Source organism: Lissotriton vulgaris, chromosome 12, assembly GCF_964263255.1.
Source record: "Lissotriton vulgaris chromosome 12, aLisVul1.2, whole genome shotgun sequence".
NCBI lineage: Eukaryota > Metazoa > Chordata > Amphibia > Caudata > Salamandridae > Lissotriton > Lissotriton vulgaris.
In genome coordinates, this window is record NC_141700.1 from 238,546,955 (window position 1) to 238,565,437 (window position 18,483).

The following is an 18,483-nucleotide window of genomic DNA, read 5'->3' on the forward strand; positions in this document are numbered from 1 at the left end:
TATTCCTTACTGAGGAACAGACAAAGTGTTGTGTCAATTTACAAGATACGCCCCTTTCAGATGTAGATTGGGAATTGTGGGTTGATGGGTCTTGTTTGAAGTTACCAGATGGCACAACCTCAGCTGCGTATGCAATTACGACACTTCAGACGGTAGTGGAGACAGCTCGTATACAACAGAAGTCAGCTCAAGCAGCTGAGTTAATAGCTTTGACACAAGCGTGTTAACTTAGTACTGACTTGCGTGTGAACATCTATACAGATAGCCGCTATGCTTTTGGAGTGGCCAATGATTTTGGTTACTCTGGAAGGAAAGAGGCTTCCTTACATCCCACGGGATGCAGATAATGCATGGAGAATTAGTGCATAATCTTTTGACTGCCCTAACATATCCGAAGAAAATAGCTATTGTCAAGTGTAGCGCACACAAGAAAGTGTCTGACAAAACAGGACAAAGCAACGCTTTGCAGATCGCATAGCTCGGGAGACTGCGATGCAACGAAGCACTACAACTATGTACGTAGTGAAGTCACAGGCTGAACGTTGGCATGATGCTAGACAAGAAGTGCTAGACATACAGAGATCTGCTTCTATGGCACAACTTGAGCAATGGTCTAAAGTAGGATTGTTGGATGATGAGGGCTGTTTAGCGAAATAAAGAGATGAATAAAAGGAAACTGCCTATAGCCTATTTACAGCCTATGGTTCGTATGGCACATGGGCCGGCACATGTTGGAGCCTCTGCAATAACGAAATTGCTCACGCAAGTTTGGGAGCATCCAGAAATTGCCAGCACAGCTAAAAAGACAGTACAGTCCTGTTTGATTTGTTTGCAGTACAATTCTGGTGAAGGGACACAAACTCCTACAGGAAGGTTTGCTACACCAACTGCACCTTTTGAAGTTTTGCAAATGGATTATATCCAACTTGAACGTTGCAATAACTTGAAATATGTTCTAGTGGTGGTATGTGCCTTCAATAAATGGATAGAGGCATACCCTTCAAAGGATAATACGGCTCTCACCACAGCAAAAATGCTTTTGAAAGAATTCTTTCCCAGATTCGGTGTTTGCAAACTATTATGGAGTGACAACGGACCCCATTTTATTGGGCAAGTTGTTGAGTATGTCCTGAAAGGATTAGGGGTCAAACAGAAGTTCCATACAGTCTTCCACCCACACTCAGCAGGGCTGGTAGAGAGATACAATGCTACCCTAAAGTTGAAACTAGCAAAAATACAGGCTTCCAAGTCTTTGAAATGGCCTGATGGCTGCCCTTGGCATTGTTGTCCATTAGATCAGTGCCACATTTACGATCTGGGCTTACACCATATGAGGAGGTATTTCGGAGACCTATGAACATTTGGAGAGTTCCTAAGCCACGCCCCATACATGATGAACCATGCGTTCTGATGAGTGATTACTTATCACAGTTGACCGACAGTTTGATTTCTATTCATCATCAGGTTCGAGAAGCTCTTCCTGACAGGTCCACAGGTGAGGCCCATGACCTCCGTCCCAGCGATCACGTGATGGTCAAGGTTTTCGAGAGGTCAAACAGCTTGAAGCCTAGGTGGCGAGGACCGGAGCAGGTCGCCTAGCCACAAGGACAGCGGTTCGAGTGACGAACAGGAAGAATTGGGTGCACAGCACCCACTGTAAAAGAGTTTTGTCTACTTAGCGGAACCTGCTGTGCTGACCGACCATCGAGAGATCTTGGATACGGAGAAAGGCCAAGCCATATCACCTGACGAATCTGAGAAAGTCAACCCAGACCACACGATCCCTGGAGTATCCCAATACCAACTGAGACCCCAGAAAGACCCTACATTGTTGAAAAAGACTGGTCGAGCTACCGTCCTGGGTTTGTAAAAAGGACCTGATGGTTCATGGGGGGGGAATCAGACCTACATAGTGACACCCGTCTTGACCCTCAGCGAAGAAACCAACGGCAACCCAGGACTTTAGATCTCCAACGATTGATTCACCGACAAAGTGATTATGTCTGCAGGAAATTCAACTGTTGCTAAGATCTGGCAACAAGAAGACCATATGTGTAGTAGGATTTGTTATTGCTATGGTTGCTATAGCAGTGACAACCTGGTTTGTCGAGGAAGTGGCTCCTGCTCGGGCAACTGCTGATCACCACTACCCCAGTACCAGCTGAACATCATTACTTTACTCTTCCTTACCATGAGCAAAAGCATCGACAATCCTATTTGAAGAACACATTTATTCAGATCCTGCATCACACTCGCAATGCCACACACACTACTGACTGTTGGGTGTGTGGGATGATACCTGCTCACCAGAAAAAGGGAGAAAGACCTTTTATTCCTCTTCCCTTCTCCCACAATGGTTCTGGTCAAGCTTGGTTTGCGCTTTTAATAGCTTCTGGAAAGGCTAAAATTTCTAGTAGGACGATAAACTATCACCTCAATAAAGTATGTTATCCAGATGAAGATGGTTATCCACGAGCTGAAGGGACTAAATGGGAATGGGAGGAGTATCGACCGGAGAATATTTCTACACCATATGTTTCCCCGAATATGCGAACTATTGAGAATAATGGACCATTTGTAATTTCTGTTACTAGAGCCAAAGCTGACTTGTGTATAAGCAGTGTTGGGAAGATTCCAGTACGAAGAAGTGAGTGTACTCTGGTTCTGACCATTGAGGGTGCCCAATAACAGCAGTTTAATATCCTCGCATAATATCTACTTTGTCTGTGGTAACAAGGATATTACCAACTACCCGTTGGATAGTCTAGAGTATGCTAGGTGTCCTTTCTGTTGCCCCCTGTGTTCTTGGCACCTGCATCGTATCACAAGGACTATAAACTGTTTAATGACATCTCCAAGAACAGATATAAGAGGACGACAAGCACTGAGGAAGTGAACTAGACTGACACCACATTGAAACAATATGTTGATTTTAATTTGGGCTTGTTTTTCTTTGTGGGTGCTGCCTTAAACAGCAGGAAAATAAGACGATTAACTCGTGTTGTGGAAGCTGTTACCAACCAGACAGCTATGGCACTTGGGAGCATTACCAAATAACTGCAAATTGCAAGGATTGTAGCGCTTCAGAATCGTATGGCTCTAGATGTGATTTTGGCTGATCAAGGTGGTGCATGTCGCATCATCGGGAGTAGTTGTTGTGTCTACATTCCAGATCACTCTCCTTTAGTGTTTGATGCAATCTCCAAACTTCATAAGATTGCTGCTGAAATTCACCCAGATACTGGCACATGGACTTTTGCCAGCTGGTTTTGGGCATTGTTTGTTACCTGGGGCTGGAAGCTGTTGACCATACTATGTGTAATACTTGTAATGCTATTTACATGCCGTGTATGTATACAATGTGGTCCAAAGCTTTGCCCCGCCTCTATCAACGTGTGTACACCTGCTAAGCGGAATGTTGCAGAAATAAATGCCCAACACATGCTGAATAATGAAATTACTGAGATGATGCAGATAAACATACAGGATGCATATTCAGATTATCCTAAATGAATGAATCAATCAATCAATCAATGACACTTATAAAGCGCGCTACATACCCGTAGGGTCTCAAGGCGCTGGGGGGGGGGGGGGCGGGGGGGCGCTACTGCTCGAACAGCCAGGTCTTCAGCTTCTTCCTGAAGGAGAGGTGGTCTTGGGTCAGGCGCAGGTCGGGAGGGAGGGAGTTCCAGGTCTTGGCGGCCAGGTAGGAGAAGGACCTTCCTCCTGTAGTCGCTCTTCGGATGCGGGGGACGGCGGCGAGGGCGTGGTTGGCTGATCGGAGGTGGCGTTTGGGAGCGTAGAAGTTGACTCGGCTGTTGAGGTAGCTCGGGCCTTGGTCGTGTAGGGCTTTGTGTGCGTGGGTGAGGAGGCGGAAGGTGATTCTTTTGTTGACGGGGAGCCAGTGAAGGTCTCTCAGATGTCCGGAGATGTGGCTGGTTCGTGGGATGTCGAGGATGAGTCTGGCTGAGGCGTTCTGGATCCGCTGGAGTCTCTTCTGGAGCTTGGCGGTGGTACCGGCGTAGAGGGCGTTGCCGTAGTCCAGTCGGCTGGTGACGAGGGCCTGGGTGACGGTCTTCCTGGTCTCGGTGGGGATCCACCAGAAGATCTTACGTAGCATGCGTAGGATGTTGAAGCACGCCAAGGAGACATTGTTGACTTGCCTGGTCATGGAGAGGGAGGAGTCCAGGATGAAGCCCAGGTTGCGTTCATGGTCTGTCGGTTTGGGTGCGGTGCCCAGGGCGGGAGGCCACCAGGAGTCGTCCCAGGCGGAGGGTGAGGGGCCCAGGATGAGGACCTCCGTCTTGTCCGAGTTCAGTTTCAGGTGGCTGGTCGTCATCCACTCGGCTACCTCTTTCATCCCTTCGTGCAGGTTGGCTCTGGCGGCGGTGGGGTCGTTGGTCAGGGAGAGGATCAGCTGGGTGTCGTCGGCGTAGGAGATTATGCTGAGGTTGTGTTTGCGTACAATGGCCGCGAGGGGGCTCATGTAGACGTTGAAGAGGGTGGGGCTCAGAGATGATCCTTGAGGGACGCCGCAGATGACTTCGGAGGCCTCTGACTTGTACGGTGGTAGGCGGACTCTCTGTGTTCTTCCGTCGAGGAAGGAGATGATCCATTCCAGCGCCTTGTCCTGGATTCCGATGTTGCTGAGGCGCCGTACTAGGGTGCGGTGGCAGACCGTTTCGAATGCCGCGGAGAGGTCTAGGAGGATGAGGGCCGCTGTTTCTCCATTGTCCATCAGGGCTCGGATGTCATCGGTGGCGGCGATGAGGGCGGTCTCGGTGCTGTGATTGGCTCGGAAGCCGGACTGTGAGGGGTCGATGGATCCGTTCGTCTCGAGGAAGGCGGCCAATGAATGTCTTCAGCTAGTGCTTAAAGGTTCGTCTGTTGTAAATTGGCAGTGATCGATGTTAGCATTTAGCTGACGCCATCTTGTTTTCGGCAGCCATCTTGTCTGCCATGTGCTCTGTCCTTCCTTACTGTTGTTTACCCTCGTGCTCTGCTTATGGACTGGTTATATTTAGGTTTTGCTACTCTGCACAGAAGACACTGTAACTGTTCGCACATGTTTTAGTCTGTAACTGTCAGGATATGTTTACCGGAATTAGCAAACTGCTAAGCTCCTCCCTACTGTTGACTGTGCATTTCTGTATGACCTTTTATGTATGTAAACCTTCTCTTGTGTAATTGACCGCCTTCTTTTTAGCCCCTGTGTGGGTATAAAAGGTCTATGTTCCTTCTATTCAGTGTGCTACTTCATACACTACCGAAGGGTATTGTGTGAATGTAGTTCCATCTCATGAGGTTTAATAAATGACTTTGTTTTATATACCAGTTTCCATGCCAACTTCTATTCTATTGGTCTGAGGACTTGTGCAGAGAAGGGCGAACCCCTAGCACTGGTAGGCCTAGCTGAGGGCCACCATGACACCAGGGTAGGGCATCCATAGGGTCCCATACATGTCCCCTTCAACCTTCATAAGGAAGGCGTAACTTGAAAACTATGAAAATACAGGCGCCTAGAGCTTTTTAACCACTTTAAATTTATTATTGGCAATTACAGGCGCATATAATCCTTTATAACCCCCTTTAGGGTAATGTAGGCAGTCAGGTGGCTGCAAATGATGGACTGGCGGTCTAGTCGAGGGTTTTGAGTGGGCAGAGCGATACAAAATATGGGGCTAGGCCCAGAATATGTCACCCCCGGTGCCACAATCAGGAGAAATCTAGTGCCTGGGAGCATTTTCCCTCACAGGCCCTTGTGGCCAAAACAGTAATATGCCCTCAGTGGTCTGTAATAATGCACTCACTACTGACCCAATCAAGACGTCAATGTAACAAAGCTCAGGGGATTTCCTCAATCATTTACAGACCCCAGCATGCTGGTGCATCACTCTCCAGGACAAAATGGCTCCAGGCGGCTGTTACCATTGTGCAATCCCTGGACCACCCGATGCGAACGGACAGGAATCGAGAGTCGATAGAACGAGTGTCAACCAGCCTGTAGCGCACCAAGTGGGCAGAGGACTGCAGCGCAGAGGCGCACCAGAATAGCGGCCGCGGAGGAGCGCAGAAAAGCTTTCCTGCAGCTGCAACAAACACATACTGTCAATCAGGTAGTGTGAGAGACTGGCCTGGTATATGATGTCCACTATTGTAAATGGACACCAGTCCAGACAACCCGTATGGTGATTTAAGAGGTCTTAGACAACATTAGAAAGCTCTGTAAGTGGCAACTGTGGAGAGCAGCCTTCAGGCTTAGTCCAGAAGAAGTGTAAAGCAGCTTGTTTTACCAGAATGCAATCTTATAGTATAGATTAAGTGAAAAGAACCACACCAAGTATTTATAAAAATATGTATTTATTATATAATATGTAGATATCAATAAGGACTAGCTAAGTAGTGAGAGGAGGACTCTCTTGTGCAATCAGCATACTATGCTAATATGACTCTACCCTGTACGTCTGTCTATGTCCTATATGTTTTATGTGTAGTAAAGCAAGAGGGAATCCCCCTCTAACATATAACGCACCTTAGGGAGTGCAACACATTTATTATTAAAAAAAACATAATCACTATAATTTAGTATTTTATTATGTACTTGCACTTTTTTCACATACTCAATGGTCCTGAGGAAAGCCAGGTTCAAAAGGCCTGGATGAAACATGTAGACCACACAGGACGCAGGAGGTCATAATCCGCACTCCAGCACGTCCGACTGCCTTTTAGTTGCTAACAGGGGCCCAGTGATTAAAGTTGATCTATTTACCCTCGGGTACTGGGACCCACTGCATAGTTTTTAAACCTTCACTTACTCACTCATTACACCGCACACTCAGCAATCATACCAGCTCCGCAGTATTTCTGGCGTTGAAGCACACCCGGGACACATTCGATGTCACTGTGGTGGGCCCGATGATGAAGTATGCCACCAACTAGGTTGGTGGGTGAGGGCTTCATGAACAAACCAAATGGTTTACTAGCACACGTACCTAATTGAGTCTTCCTCTCACTACTTAGCTAGTCCTTATTGATATCTACATATAATCCTGGGGATCCGGACTGGTTTACCTAGTCCTCTCTCTCTCCTTTGATTTGGCTTTATTATATAATACTCTTTAGAATGTTCAAGTATCTCCAACACAGAGATAAACTCAATGCATACAATACTTTAGCAAAGAAACACAGTAAATAGCATGAAATACACAGTGGCCCCAGAGGGGGGACCAAATCCTATACTAAGAAAGTAGTATAAAAACAACCAAGCGAGTCAAGACCGTGTCCAGGGGATGTAGACTTGCTAGGGGGCCCACAGAACCACCCAAGGTAAGTAGATAGGGACCCCACGGAGAACGTGGGCAGTGTGGAAATACAACCACATGCTCCGTACAAGTCTATGTGCAAGTCGCAGTTGGATTTTTAAAGATTAAGGACCCTTCCCAGTGGACCCTGAAGACACCCCGTGGAAGACAGAAAGTTGGAGAACCACCCCACCCATGGATACCTTAGTACCCACATTACCTACACTAGGGAAGCCGGGTGCATACGTGTGAAGTGGTGTTGGACACTGCTATCGAACCCAATTGGGGACTTCAGGAAAGTGGCACTGCTGGAAGAGGAGACATTTTGTATTGGAATCCATACATGGATTCTTGATGAGGACTACCTGAAAGTAGAGGGGACAAAGTCTATATCACTCAGTGGTGATCAGAAGACTAAGAAGACGAATGCCCTCCGATGTCAGGTGCTTCAGGATGGATGATGGGGACCTTGACTCTGCAGCTGAGCGGACCAGGCGATGCTGAGGACGACCATGACCCGGATACGAGCTGTTACATGAAGGATGTCGAGAGCTGAGGGATCGGTGTCCGGCCGGGGCACCAACAAGCCTTGGCAAAGGCAAGCCACACAGGAATCAAAGAAGGAGCAACGTCGGGACCAGCAAGGTACATGGGACTCACCAAAGGCAGGGGAGTCAGGTCAGGCCCGAGCAAACAGGGGAGCTCAAAAGAAAAAAGTGTGACTCTCAAGTGGACCCACAGGCCAGAGGCACTAGAGTAGTGGGAGGACCTCAAGCAGCTCACCAAAAGTTGCAGGCAAAGATGCACATGATGCGGTGTGGCTAAAGATTCTGGTTACAGGAGATGCTCGGGGTTGGGGCTACTTGGAGTCTGAAGATCTTTTTGCAAAGAAGCCAACAAGCCTTTGCAACTGCAAGTTGGACACAGTACCCAGGGTTTCAGTTATTGCAACCCCCATGAGAGATGCTGGCCTCAAACTTGGTGAGAGGGTAGAGCAGGCCTCGGGAGCTGTGGCAAACCACCACCTGGGTGACAGAGCCCACAGAGTCCGGAGGATCTCAGGATCTGATTTAGTGGGGCATTGATGAAAGGTGCCAAGAGTTTTAAGGGCAGGGATTGCCAGGTGACCCAGATTTGCAAGTTAAATGTTTTTGCAGCGAAGCATCAAGAGAGATACAGTGGAATCTGGTCAGCATCACTGCTGACCTGCAAAGCTGTGGGCTCTGAGGTAGTCTGTGGGGAGGCAAAGGAGTTTATATAGCTTGGATGTTGTCCTGAAAGGAGTCTGACAGTCCGGTGCAGAGAGAAGCGGTGGGGAGAGCTGTACTGGCAGTGGCAGCTGGCTTAGTGAACTCTTGTGCGATTTTAAAGAGTTTTTTTGCTGAATTCGCCACTAAGCTGATCTTATTGGTGAAGTAGTCTCTCATAGTGTTGCGCTTGAGTTTGTAAACATCCTTTAAGGCTTTTTTGTGTGTCAACTTGGCAGCAGGGTCACAGGATAATCTCGGGAGCGCTCCAATTTTTTGCAGTGGCTTTTCTCAACATGGAGCTCAGGGGAGAACCAAGGGGTTGATGGTCTCTGCCTAGAAGAAGAGACTGATCTGAGGGGGGCAACAATGTCTACGGCTAAGGATTCCCAGCTGTTAAAGCTTACTGAATCAATATCAGAGTTGCCTGACAATTGGAGGGGTGTTGTAGAGTGTGGGTGCCATACTATTTCTGGTGACGTTGCGCCACATCCTCCTTTTTTCTAGGACTTGATGTGGTCTGGAAATATGGTAGTTCAGTTCCAAGCTGGAAGGTACTAAGAAGTGATCAGACCAAGTGATCGGTAAGGGGGGGACGCAACTTTCAGATTAGGATTATTAGTAAAAAATAAGGTCCAGCGTATAGCCTGCAGAATGCGTAGAGTCGTTTACCATCTGTGTCAAGTTAAAGCAGTCAAAAGTATTGGCCAATTGACTAGGTTTTATGCAGTTGTCGTCACCCCTATGGACGTTGAAATCCCCTAAGATCGTGAAACTGGTGTGCTTGAGCGAAAGGTCAGCTGCTGTATCATATCGTTTAAACAGATGACAAGCTGGGGAGTCTGAGCCCGGTCAGTGTGGGCAGGGTTCGAAGATGGATTTGTGTTGCAGTGAAGCTGACACAAGAGAGTATGGGCAAATGCTGCCGTCTGTTAGTGTGAGAGACCCCATGCAGTCTAGTTTGAAGGTGTGCTCACAGTCCCTGTTCTTCATATTCAGTAATTGTTCCCTGGACCAGTGGATGCGTCCACCGGGAGAGCCATGGGCAGCATGGCTGGCGCTGGCAGCCTCAAGTGCTCTGCACAGCATTCCCGTTTAAATGAACCACCATGAGCGGGAAAAAGCTAGTGTGCTGCCCCGCAATGCCCCTGCTTCCGGCCACACAGTGATTTCCGGAGTGGGATGTTCAGGAGGAGTGAACCTGCCCCGATCGTGTAGAAAATGCCTAAAAGAAATGGCAAATTCAAATTCAGTCACAGTAAGTAACTTTAAGCATAAAACAGACTTATCCACAGTTTTAAAACAAAATTAGCCACAGTTTTAAAAAGATTTGAGGGTGTGCCCGCACCTTACGGCAGTCGTCAGCCTCAAGCGCTCTGCGCTGGGGGGCCTTGTTTAAATGAACCACCATGAGCAGGAAAAAGCTAGTGTGCTGCCCAGCTATGCGCCTGCTTCTGGCCACACAGTGATTTCCGGAGTGGAAGGGTCAGGAGGAGAGAACCTGCCCCTGATTGTGTGGAAAATGCCTCAAAAAAATGCCAAATTCAGTCACAGTAAGTAACTTTAAGCATATAACAGAATTATCCACAGTTTTTAAAAGATTTAACCCCTTCCCTGCTGGCACTTTTCCGCCGCTGTGCGGTAAACAAAAGAACAGGGGCGGGCCATGACGAAGCCCAGCCGTCATCAGCACACGAGCACCGTAGTGCATGACGGCTGGAGTTCGTCATCAGCATGGAAGGGGCTAATAGAGTGTGTCTGCACCTTATGGCAGTCGGCAGCGTCGGACTATGCACAGGGACACCAAATATGCCCCTCATGCAGGCTTTTGGGCACTGGCAAACGCACCCCCTCCCAGTCCCAATACACTAAACCCTGTCTGGGAGGTGAGACAGGATGCCTATTGTTCCACCTTCCTGTGCTCGAGTTTGGCTCAGCAGCAGGAGGGAAGAAATGTGTCTCTGGTCGGCAGCAACCACTGTGTGCTGTTCGAGACTAGAAGGTTGGCACCGGGAACACAGAGCCTAACGGAGGGTTCTTCCTGTGCTTGGAATCATACCTCCCACATCGATTACGGTGTGAGGGTATGATTCCAACATGTTTGATACTAAACATGATAGGATTCGTTGCAGCCTTTTTCGAGATGGTCATCGCGTAATTACACATTACCCCTTTATTAAGTATAAGGCTACTTTACTGACAACTTGGGAGAATGGACTCTGTAGGCTGAAGGGATGACCTGCTCATGCATAGGCACCCTCTCACTTAGAACCAAGCACACTGCCTTCAGGATTGCAAAGGCTTGCTATAGGGGTGACTTATAGGTTTTAAGTGCAGTGACCCTTAGATATAGTAAACCTATATATCTTTAATAAGTACCAGAACCCTCAGGGGCGATCCGGAGGAGGGGTTAGCGTTGTCCGATCCATTGCGGTTGATTCTACAAATGGGCTTCCGTGACCCCGTAAGCTGACGAGCTTCTAGATGACGCACAAACGTGCCGGTTAGGCATCGAGGCCTGTGACTGTTACTTGGCAGCCTTCTTTTCCACCCCAACTACGTTCTCTACTGATGAGGGAAGATATCCCGAAACCCGGGCCATGTCTCGGGTCTAGAGATCTTGAGAACAACAAGTACTTACTTGCACCTACCTAGGTGAACCACTTACGAACTATATGTACCAGAACCCTCAGGGGCGATCCGGAGGAGGGGCTAGCGGTGTGCGATCCATTGCAGTTGAATCTTTCATAAGTGGTGTATGCACCAATTTACACGGGCTGCAACGGCAGGCCTGTAGTTCCATTTTGATAGGTCTCTTATGGGTGGCACAATACATGCTGCAGCCCATGGGAGACCTCTGGGGTACCTATGCCCTGGGTACATGTGTACCATATACTAGGGACTGACAAGGGTACCCCAATATCCAATCTGGGATGTATACCAAGTACTGAACACACAATTTAGGGAGAATGCAGATTGACTGTGGTCCTGATACGCAGGATCCCAGTCAAACTAGTCAGAAACAGCTTCACATCAAGAAAATATTGGGGGGTAACCATAAGAAGCAGATCCTACTTTCCTTCAGGTAGTATATAAAAAAATAAGGCTATGAAACAGTAAAACACTAGCAAGTCAGTAAGAGAAACATGACAATTTACGGGTGAGCAGCGACTAAATACAAAGGAAGGACTATGGGAGACCTGGTTTGGCTCATTGTTGGAATTGTTATCTGCCATAAATGGGCTGTGTGTGGAGTTATTCCCAAGGACTCATGAGAGTTGAAATTATGAATGCTGCTGGGGAAAAAAATATTTAATAAAAGGCTGCTATAATAAAAAAATAAAAAAAATAAAAGCATAATCTTCGCCTCCGGTCCTGAAATAGAATTTGTCCATTTGGCGACATTAACATTTTCACGCTGTGAACTTGAAACCTTTCACACACTGCTGTGGCCAGAAGTAATGTACAGTTTGCTATAGGTAGTCGTATCTGTCTCCATGTGTCAAATTCCCAACTTCAAAAGATAAACCCTTTGCTGAAACTTTTTTCACCTTTTAATATTTAAGTGATTTATCAATCGTTTTTTCCAAAGAAGCTTGCAGACCTGCTGGGAGTAATTTGTAAAATGCCTTTGCCATCTTCTTTTCACTTCCGAGTAAATGCTTCCAAAATTAAGGGTTTACTAATGGCAGATCAAGTTTGGAAAGGTACAGATGGTGTAGCACCATAAACCTCGTATTTAGTGCTTTCAGTCAAGAAAACAAGGAGTGCAGTGTTCTAACGTACGAAGTCAGAGCACCGCTGAGAGCGTACCTCACCACCAGGAGAGCACCCCCAAAATAATTCGTGCGAGCGGCCAGTAAAGTGTATGGGTAGCAGGAGGGAACAGGAGTTGAGCAAAGAAAGGGATACAGGAAAGAAAGCAGGAGTTAAGAGAATATGCAATGACCATCTCAGAAAATATAAACAGTCTGCAAATGTCATGGAGGGTCTATCTCCAAGAGAGTCTAAAATTATTATAAACCACACTGTAAATTGAATATTTTCCATGGGAAGATCTGGGCTCTGCTACAATGCCTTTAAAAACCAGTTAACTGTGTTTGTTGCCATAAATCTGCTGTTTACTGCTCCCGATGTGTTTGACCATTCCATGGCAGTGTTTGTCGACAATGGGGCTTTGGGAAAAGAGGCGATTTTGGAGTCTTGAGGTCGGGGTTTTTTGGGTGGGTGGATGGAGGGGCAGCGTGAGCGGCCACAGTGCTAGTCTGTTCACACCCTCCCCCCAAGTAAGTTTTGGAAGGTTGCTAGTAATTTAGGGGCCAGATCAGCAGCTGAAGGATCGAGTGTCAGAGAGGCGGGGCAAGAGAAGATGGCAGCTGAGAAGCCTAAACCCAGAGGGTAGACAGGCCTCACAGGGTAGAGTTAAAGAATGTAGGCAATTCAAAGTTGGAAGGTGGAGTGGCGAGGGAGGGTACAGGCTTTATCTGAATTGCGAGGGAGCGTCTGCACGCAGCCATCAGTAAACCAGAGCGGGAGGAGTTGACTCAGCAGGCAACAAAGACAGTGTAGGGGAGGAGAGGTGCAGCCATGTTTGCGCCATTCCGTTGTGCAGAGGCAGTCCTTGCAACAGGGGTGTGCGGACGTCAGTATATAGGTAACGGCCAGCAAACAGAGATGAGACTCGAGCACAGGACCGAACGCCAGGCCCCCTCCTCAACATGGCCCTGGCGGGACCCCTCTCCCCCCCCCCCACCCCCCACAACCGTCACAAGAAACCACAGGCTTGCAGCACCATGTGATACTCCTGAAGCTCCCTGTAGAAGGGCCTGGGCCACCACCCTGCCCTCTGCCAACCAGACCGCATGCAACTCAGTGTGAAGCCCTTCTCATCATGATCACCATGCAGCCGCTCTTCTTGCCTCTCCTCCCGCTTGCTGATGAGTAGACACACAAACTACCAATCATACCCCGACTGAGCACCTTCTGCGTTAGGACACAACAAGCAGAGTCTTCATCCCGGGTGGCGTGGTGCCATCAGCCGAGAGCCATAAACTGTTTCAGGCAGCGGCCGCAGCCGTCTCAAAATCCATCTGCACTCTTTAGCACCCGATGGTGAAAAATGGGCATGGATTTGTGTCAACAGATTCTCCAGGCTAGGCAGGAGGAACAAAGAAGCGTATCCTGATACTCTGCCATCCTAGTCACGCCCCTAATGTAATATCTTATAAATGCAAACTATAATGATTTTAACTTACAATGTTTTATATTGGAGGTCAACTTAACATTTTTAGTGTTTCACAAAAATGTTCTATAGGGGGTTTTGTTTGTTGTAAAAGGCAACAGCCCAGTTCAAAGACCACCAACCACTGTTCCATACAAGCATTTACAATGCAATAAGTCTCGGGTTAATTAAGTTTGAGCTATTGGCATTGCTTAATATTGCAACACCAATTGTACCAAAAGTCTATAAATTGTAGGCCAAAAAAATGTGTATTTATTTTTGTAGCATTGGTGGCATGCTGCGCTTTAGATGAATATGTTTGAAAGTAAAGTGCGCCATACTGCGATTGCAACAATAGTTATTTGTGGATGCGTTATCAATTGATGTGTGCACTGATGGCTGGTGGTGTGTGTGCCTGTAGAAATTGTGCACTGATGGCTGGTGGTGTGTGTGCTTGGTGGAAGTGTGCACTGCCGGCTGGTGGTGTGAGTGCCTGGTGGAAGCGTGTACTGACGGTTGGTGGTGTGTGTACCAGGTTAAAGTGTGCACTGACGGCTGGTGGTGTGTGTCTGATGAAAGCGTGCACTGATAGCTGGTGGTGTTTGGGCCCAGTAAAAGCGTGCACTGACGGCTGGTGGTGTTTGTGCCCAGTGAAAGCGTGCACTGACGACTGATGGTGCCTGTGCCTGCTGAAAGTGTGCATTGACAGTGTGGTGGTGTGTGTGTGTGTGGTTGTGTGTGTGTGTGTGTGTGTGTGTGTGTGTGTGTGGTTGTGTGTGTGTGTGTTTGTTTGGTTGTGTGTGTGTGTGGTTGTGTGTGTGTGGTTGTGTGTGTGTGTGTGGTTGTGTGTGTTTGTGGTTGTGTGTGTGTGTGGTTGTGTGTGTGTGTGTGGTTGTGTGTGTGTATGTGGCTGTGGTTTTTACCCGAAGAGACAATTATATTTCATAATTTTGCACAACTGAGATTGTATGCTAGATTACAGGGTTGCCATGTATGATTGCCATATAGGTAAAGTGTTTACTTACGTTACACAAATTGGTATGTAAAGAACGAGCTAAACAAAACCAATACCTACCGAAGGGCTGATTTTACCACAATGCCCAAAAATATTTGCCCACCTTATATAGCGCGGTTGCCTATCCCACATGTGCATATGAAGATCACCAGTGACAAGAAATATCACACTTCACGTTGCCTACATTTTAAACGATGCTGTAGCAGTTATTAAAACTGAACACAAGTAAATCTAATGTAAAAAAACAACGCCATGCTGTTGGGCTGTAAATTACACAATGCACTGCATGATGAATTAAGTTGTGGTTGTCAATCAAACAAGCATGTGCACTTTGCACATTCCCAGTAGCTCGTACAGTACATATTAGTAGTTCACACCCAGAGACCAAGAGGAATGCATGTTCTGCTTCCAACATATGCGCTACCTACCTTTCCTCGGAACGCTCGGCCCCTCTCCATCATCTCCACACGCTGCTTTCCAGTCTAGTAGCTTCTTCTTGACACTGTTTTCTGGTGAGTTTTCTTCTAAAAGTTCCAATGTTTTATATGATGTGTTCTTATCGCAGCCTTCAGAGTGCACCGCGACACCCATATAATACAAAGAACGTATTTGTAGAAAAAAGTATGTGTGCTTTCGGAGGGTCTCGGTAACTTGGCATTTCAGCCAAACTTTACTGACGTCGCAGTTTGGCCTCCTTTGTCCATTACAAGCGGTCATTGCATATTTGTCCACCCACAGACGGAGAATACGCGAGAGGGCACACTTGCAGCCTTCATTAGTTTCTTTTCCAAATGAAAGACACAAAGACGTGAATAAACACCTCTCTGTGTGTCAGTGCATGCAGAGAGCAATGGGGCAGCGTGCCCAGGCGCGAGCTTTCATTACACAGGAGACAGATGCAGGTACCCCGTTGGTCCTTGTTTCTGAGAAGTGTCGGCACTCTTCACATAAAAGTATTACGTCCCTCTTGAGAAGTGCAGGGACTACACAGCCTGTTCAGACGAAACAAAGCTTTAGGAACGGCCCCCTAGCGACCAATGATTGGCGCATGGTAACCACGTGATGTTTCTTTAGGGTGTTTCTGAGAGCAGCAATGGGCAGGACCAGCGGCGGCAGAGCGGGCTGTGAGGGGGAGTCGAGGGCCTACCGGTGGCAGTAGCCCCCTGCTTCCTGGCGGCATGGTTGAACTAACGAGCTCATCGGGGCTTTGGAATTTATTAAAGGTGTGTGTATGAGCGGCGGGGGCGCGGTTTCTCTATGTGGTTGTGAGTGAATGTGGGCGGCGGGGGGCGGGCGGGCGACGGGGCAGGGTGTTCTCTAGGTGTGTGTGTGTGTGCGGCGGGGGGGAGGCTGTATGTGTGCCTGCTTTCAAGGAGCCATGGGAGACAGGAAGTGCGCGCGACCTGATCCGTTTACGCGCACATCACTTGTCTCCTGTCTCCCATGGCTCCTTGAAAGCAGAAATGATTGCAATAGAGTCTCGGAGCGACGATCTCTTCGCAGTCCGAGACCTAAAAAGGAATACTGTTCTTTTGCAAAAGGTTAACTCATAGGCTTCCTTAATGAAGTGTACTGTATAGTACTTTAAGTCTTTGGGATGCTTATATATTACCAAATTAAATAAGCACTCACTACACAACATGATACATCCGTAGACTGCACTGGCTTCCTTTAAGCTAATGTGATGTGCCAATGCTGTAAACAACTCCCTACATAAAAATAAATCAATCATTATCAACAAAATAATATTGAAAATTTCATAGACCCTAAAAAGCTCTGAAAACATATAACAAACATAAGACTTGAGGAGAGTATCTACCCCTTCCCGGTAATACCTCCTAAATATTAAAAATTAATTTTAAGTCAATGTGACTGAATAAAAATTTGCGTGGATATTGGGCTTTTATCCTTTTTGAAATGGTCCACATAAAGACTTGATCACTTAAAAAACAACAGTGTTTAAAAACGAAATATCAAGGCATGGAGTTTTGTATCGCTCAACATGAAATACATAACATTGCGGAGTTTCATAATGGAATGACTTATCAGTGTACATTATTACATCTTTAGAAAAAAAGCTCATTCAAATAATTGTACGACCGATCTCATTTTGTTGCCTCAAGTGTAGATAGTTATTTATCTCTGAATTGAGAAGCCACTAAACATACACATCATAAGAAAAGGACAACAGTTCCATGATTAAGTGGTAGTTAAAAGACTCCGATAGAACAGCTCTGTTGAAATCCCATTGTCTATAGTCAGACACGAGTTTACATTTTCATTTTTCTATGAACTGAAACTTTACTTGATACATGAAAAAACATAGTAAGATGCATTACAATGACAATCTAACTGACAGTTCTTTACAAGAAAGCCGAGTCATGACAGATAAATATAGTCGAATTGTCATCTTAGATAGCCCTCACTTATTGAAAAAATAGAGCATGAGAATAAAGCTCGACATTTATTTATAAATCCAAGGCTAGTGACATACCTTAGGGTGTTTCAAGGGGAACCGTGTCAGATGTTTAAACGGTCCAAGAAGAAGTCTGGGGGGAGAGATGGACCCTATTAGTCTCTGAGACGGTGTAAATGTTGAAATTGTTTCAGTTCTTATTTCACGACTGGATCAACATACAGAACCCCAACTTACAGTTTACTTTGGTTTCTGATAACTTGAGTATTGATTTCCTGGATATCACTATTAAAGTCACCGAAGAAAATACTTTATTTACAACCTTATTCACCAAACCCACGGCGAAAAACACACTATTGAAATATAATAGTTGTTATCCAAAAGCCTTGCGTGATAGTTTGCCTTTTGGACAGTTTCTACGTTTACGTAGAAACTGCACAAGAAGGATTGATTACTTCAAGGAAGCCCAGGTATTGAAACAAAAACTACTTTCCCGTGGCTATCCCAACAAGCTGTTGAAACAATCTCTTAAACGGGCTTGGTACAATAATCGAGAATCACTACTACAAGTGAAAGTCAAAGACACGGAACCAAAACTAGTATGTGTCACAACCTTTGGTACTTCCACGAATTCAATCAAAAAAGTGATCTCCAAGAACTGGTCTTTACTCTCAGATTTACCAGAATTAACTGACAAGCCACTCTTTGCTTTTAAAAGAGCTAGAAACTTGAGAGATAGGCTAGTCCATGCATATAAGAACAAAAAATATCCTAACCTAGTGGACAACATGCGACAATTGAGTCCCCTACAGGGACATTACAAATGTAATCATTGTGCAGCCTGTAATACTACCTCCAACATCAAGCAGTTTGATTTGAACAACAAAAGCTACAAACTCAGGAACTTTTCAAACTGCAATACAACGAATGTTGTATATTGCATTCAATGCCCGTGTGGTCTGAGATATTTTGGTAAGACAACTCAACCCATCAAAAAAAGAATCCTACAACACCAATCTAGGATTCGTTGTCACACCGAAAATGCTCCATTAGTGGACCATTTCTCTATCAAAAATCATACTGAGAACGATTTCCACTGGTGGGTAGTCGAAGTTATCAAACCAACTATTAGACAACCCAATGTGGACCATCTATTGACCGTAAAAGAGCAACGCTGGATTTGTCTAGCTGACTCGGTTAAAACGGGTTTAAACTCCTATACAGAATGGCACGCTTTGGCGTGCCTTAGTTAAAAGTTTCAAAAACATCTCTCGTTTAACATT